Raw genomic sequence first — 6,000 nt, 5'->3', positions numbered from 1 at the left:
TACAAGACCTAAACCACACTACACTATTATTACTGTCCCCTCACAATAATACAGGGAAATTGCTGCATAAATAAATTAACCATGATTTTAATTAATTTTTAAGTGATTGACTACACTAATATAATTTAATTTTGACCATCTACTGCTGATATTTTATTTATATTTAACTTTATATCTCAAACACTTAAATGTATTATTATAGTAATATTTTTATGAATAAATATGTGTAGTTTAAGCAGTTAAAGTAATGCTGTTGTTTTTGTTCTTAATAAAGAGCCACAATCAGGCTCATTGTTCGTTTGCTCCAACAAGATCTAAAAGATGATGCCTCTCATGATGACAGTAGGAGAGAACCCTGATTTCAAGCATTTAATAGTAAAAGTGCTCAAGCCCCATTACATCATAACATTCCATCCCAAAAAACAAAACATGATTATAATGAAGATTCATTGTTAATATGAATTTAATAAAGGTGAGGCTATACAGAATGCCAAGCCTCTTTATTTTTAACACCAACCTTACCAAAAACATACCAAGGTGTGAATCGAACCGTGAATTTTCTAGTCAACTTTGCCTTATGCAGTATGAACTCTGAACTACTCAGTATCTACTATTAATGATTTCCTTTCAGCTCTGAATTATTCAGTGTCTACTACTAATATTTTAGCATTTGCCATGAATGATTCAAAATCCAGGAGAACAGGGGAGATTCTAGGATCAGTTTTAGGGCTGCTGAGGTTTGGTTTAATGATATACTTTCTGAGGTTTGAACATATGTTTAAGCTTATCAGAGAAAAACAAGATACAACTTTTACAATTAGTGGTGCTGTGGCCCATGTTACTCAGTATATAGATTTAATTATTTATTCAGTATCTACTTTGAATTATTGTGGTACAGTATACTGTAACTTCCGATAGAGTTGAGTGGGGACTGGGTATATTGTTTTTTGGCAGAACTATTGCTTTAAATACACTCCCAAAATCCTCCTCCTCCTCCTCCGTCTCTCCTCCTCCGTCTGTCTGTTCTTCCATTGGTTCCTTTTGACCCACATTCAGACTGTTTTTCTTTTTTTATCTTCTCTCTTTCCCCGACTCACTTGATTCTGTCTATTGTTATCAGGCCGCCTAATGGGCTTCATTCCAGCATTCTGTTCTGGCAGGCAGGGCGAGAGAGAGAGAGCGAGAGAGAGCGAGAGAGAGAGAAAGAGAGAGAGGGCACTTGAGTTCATTCCTCTAAAGCATATCAGTCATCTCTACCCACCCTCGCAGCCTCTGAGTGTGTCTGAGAGTGTGGATCTGAGTGTGTATGTTTCATGTGTGTGCGTGTGTGTGTGTGTGTTTGTGTGTGTTTTCACACACTACTTCCTCCCTCTGCAGAAAAGGCTGTATTTATCTTGCTCTAATACACACATATTAGGGGTGTTGGTGGTGTAGTGCAGCAGTTATAGCTGTGTAAGAACACTCGTAAACTCAGCCGCTCTACAGTAGAGCTGCAGTAACAGCAGCTGTAAACTCAACAGCAGCACTGTGTTAAACAGCTCTATAAGCTGCATCTCTGCAGTTTTAAGACTGGAGTTCGGTTCTAGACGCTGTTTTGTTATTCTGCACTCTCAGAGCTGCTGGCTTGTTTTTGCTACACCTCCCCAGAGGGCTCTTTCCACTTTAGAAGAAAGAGTTTGTGATGAAGAAAATTATACGTATACGTGGTGTACAAATACAGTATACGTGGTCCTGCTCCCAGATTGCCTGCATTGATTGAACTCTCCATGCCGCAAAATATTCTGAAGAGTCCCGCAAGTGCAGACTCTACTTTCAAGGTGTGCCAGAAGGTAATTTAAGGGAAAAGCAATGTTATTTTACTCTTTATAACGTTTTTTGTTTATGTAAAAGCTGGATTTGCACTCTGCAGCAGCTGACTGTTGACCTGTATAGGGTTTTAATAAGTCAGTAGCGCACCTGTATTTCCCGTCGACAAGATAGAAACACACCAGAAATTTACTTGAACACACCCCACTTTCAGACCACCATACCCATTAGTGGCTGAATGTTGACTGTTGTCAGGGTTCTAATAAGTCAGTAGTGCACCTGTATTTCCTGTCGCCAAGATAGAAAAGCGCCAGAAATTTACTTGAACACACCTCACTTTTAGACCACCATGCCCATCAGTGGCTGAATGTTGACTGTTGTCAGGGTTTTAATAAGTCAGTAGCCCACCTGTGTTTCCTGCCGCCAAAATAAAAAGACACGAGAAATTATCTGAAGACTCCTCACTTCCAGACCACCACGCCTATCACTGTAGATATATTACTAAAGTCCGACACTAGTTTAATGGCAAGAATGCAAAGCGTGAAAATACACTGCTGACAGGGTATAAGATAGCATCAAGCATTGCAATGCGCCTTGCGCCCCAGTAATCATTTACATATCTGCCTGAGACATAGCTTTAAAATTTTGTAGCAATGAATATGAACTTGTTTTTTTTGCATTATTTGTATACTACATCTTTTTTGTTAATTTGACCACTTCTCATTTTCTGCAAATAAATAATCGAACTTACAATTCTGCAGTGGCTGAATGTTGACTGTTGACAGGGTTTTAATAAGTCAGTAGCGCACCTGTGTTTCCCATCGCAAAGATAAAAACATGCCAGATATTTACCTGAACACTTCCAGACCACCACACCCATCGACGTAGATATCTTAGTTAGTGGAAGATATCCACACTATTAAGTTATTTTTGAATGTGCAGCACTGTGTCTTCTGTTCGGTATTTTCCTTTTTTATGATCACTGAGTTAATCTCAGTATTACTGTCTGCAGCAGATAAAGGGTTAAACCCGGCCACTGCCCACATCTGGGAGTCATTTAAAACATTCCACATGGCTTACCACATGCTTTTAGACGGCCTAAAGCCCACGGAGCAGATTTCAGCGTCCACGGCTGCAGAGAGGAGCGTATTTCACATAATTAAACACTGGCCACCGAGCTGCAGAGCTACACTGTGCACTGTAGTCTTTAACATTGCTTCCTGGGTACTGTGGTTAAGATCAGGGTTTGCATATTACTGGTATATATGTACAGCTCTGGAAAAAAATATTAGACCACTTCAAAAAAATTAGTTCCTCTGATTTAACCATTTAAAGGTATATATTTGAGTAAAATAAACATTGTTGTTATATTCTATAAACTACTGATGACATTCATCCCAAATTCCAAATAAAAATATTATTGTCATTTAGAGCATTTATGTTTTTGTGCAAAGAAATCTAGTTTATTTTCATTTAGAAACAACAATGCTAATGTTTTAAGATTTCAGAAGTCAATATTTGGTTGGACTTGCTTTCATGCATCTTGGCATGTTTTCCTCCACCAGTCTTACACACTGATTTTGGGTGACTTTATTCCACTCCTGACACAAAAATTCAAGCAGTTCAGCTTTATTTGATGGCTTGTGGCCATCCACCTTACATCTTAAATGTTTACATTCAGAGGATTTTCACTAAGGTTTTAGGTCTGGAGATTGACTGTAAACTTACTGTATTTCACTGTCAGTCAGCAACCGCAGGACGACATCAAGTGACCTATAAAAAGAATGGCAAATGGCAGCTGGGGCGATATGCATGGAAATAACAGTTCAAAGCAAACTCTTAGAGGCAGGACTCACTAGAAAAAGGATCTTCTTCAATGACAAGCAAAGAAGAGCCAGGCTGAAGTTTGATAAAGATCATAAGAATTGTAATATAGAGGACTGGAGTGAGATCATCTTTTCTGATGAGTCCAATTTTTTTAGCTTTGCTCAACACCTGGCCATCAAATGTTTAGTTGGAGACCTGCAGAGGTGAACTAGCACCCACTGTGAAATTTGGTGGAGGATCAGTGATGATCTGGAGATGCTTCAGCAAGGCTGGAATTGGGAAATTTGATCTTTGCGAATGACATATGAATACCAGGCATACCAGGTTATCCTGGAAGAAAATTGCTTCCTTCTCTTTCTTCTCTGGCGGAGTGTTTTTTCAGCACCTAATGCTCAATTCCACATAGCTAGATCAGTTAAGGTGTGGATGAAGAAGCACCAAATCTGAATCCCACTGAAAACCTATGGAATGTAATAAAGAGAAAGATAGATGGTCACATGCCACCAAACAAAGCTGAACTGCTTTAGTTTTTTTTGCCAGGGGTGGGCATAACGTCACCCAAAAGTAGTGTGAAAGACTGGTGGAGAGCATGCTGGGACACATGAAAGCTGTGATTAAAAATCTGGGTTAATTTAGAATCAATTATTGATTCTGAACTCTTTCTTAGATAAAACTTTAGGATTGTTGTTGTTTGTTGTTGTCCTTGTTCATTTGACCGTTTCTCATTTCTACAAATAAATGTTCCAGATTACAATATTTGTATTTATCATTACTCAATTCTCTTACAGTGTTTTCATTTTTTTTTTTTCCCCTACATTGTAAATTAACACTGAAGTCACCCAGACAATAAAGAAACACATAAGGAATCATGTAGTAACTTAAAAGTGTTAAACAAACAAAAATACTGTGTTAAGCATTTGGGTAGCTCTTATCTGGGGTTAAGCTGTTAACTTGTGGTTTTTGAGGCTGGTAACGCTCATAAACTTATCCTGTACAACAGAGGTAACTCTTGGTCTTCCTTTCCTGGGGCGGTCCTGATGAGAGCCAGTTTCATCATAATGTGTTTAATAGTCTTTTTGACTGCACTTGTTGTTTTCTTTACTTAGTTGAGTAGTTCTTGCCATAATATGGATTAAACTATTGCTGTATATCAACTCTACCTCTTCACAACTTTACAACTGATGCTCTCAAACACATTAAGTAATTAACTCCTGATGAGTTCAGCACAGCTGTTTACTGAATGCCTGAATTTCACGTGATTCTACCTCATAAAGCTGATTGAGAAAATCCAGCCAAGATGTGCAAAGCTGTCATCTAAACAAGAGGTGCTACTTTGAATAATCTACAATATAAAACAGATTCTTGTTGTTTAACACTTTTTCATGTATAATTCCATGTTTTTCTTATTAATCTACAATGTAGAAAAAAAATAAATAATGAAAAAAACAAACACTGAATTTAAAGTGTGCCCAAACTGTTTCTGTAACTGTGTGCATACAGAAAATATTCTAATTATTTGAATGCACAGCCTGTATTACAGGGATGGGCAACTTCCATGATGGAGAGGGCCACATTTTTTTCAGCATGACCATTGGAGGGCCACATGACCTCGCACTTCAAATAATTGAATATGAAAAACGCTACAAATGATTTTCAATAAGAACAAATTTTATATGAATTTATATCTGTATGTTTACAGCACCAACATTTATCAACAACTATTTTCTGCATATTAATGCATTTTAATACGGCAAAAGACAAACCGTTTGCTTTGAAAAAGTGCAAAAAGGAAGTCCTTCATATCAAAGAACAAAAAGTTTGCTTAAAAAACTGATTGCAAATACAGTAGTTCCTCTGTGTAAAATAAGTTCATTATAACAAGTCCTTCATAAGCAACAAGGACAAAACATTTGCTTATAAAAGTGCAAAAGGCATTTGAACTCATTTATAACAAAGAACAAAAAAGATTTAAAAACTGATTGCAAATAGCTCATTCAATAATAGCAGAAAACTAGACCACAGAGGCCCAACATTCATTGAAGCTAATGAGAGAGCTGTGGTTTGGCCTGCTGGCTCACAATGGACTAGATGTCAATGTCAATTTTCGTGGTTGTTTGGCAGCGCCCTCTAGCGGTCAAAAGTAGAATTACGTTTTTCTTTTGTTTTGTTTTTTAATTATGAAATTATGAAATTATTTTTTATCTATTCGCGGGCCGCACTGAGTGATGACGAGGGCCGTGTGCGGCCCCCGGGCCGCCAGTTGCCCATCCCTGCTGTATTAGAACTGTCAGGAGGTTGGTAGAAAGTTTAGCCTGTCTGTAAATAGGTTACCCAGAGTTCAGGATGGCCTCATCAAGAGAATAAGAT

This window comes from Astyanax mexicanus, chromosome 19 (assembly GCF_023375975.1).
Source record: "Astyanax mexicanus isolate ESR-SI-001 chromosome 19, AstMex3_surface, whole genome shotgun sequence".
NCBI lineage: Eukaryota > Metazoa > Chordata > Actinopteri > Characiformes > Acestrorhamphidae > Astyanax > Astyanax mexicanus.
Note: the sequence above shows the minus strand (reverse complement) of the source record.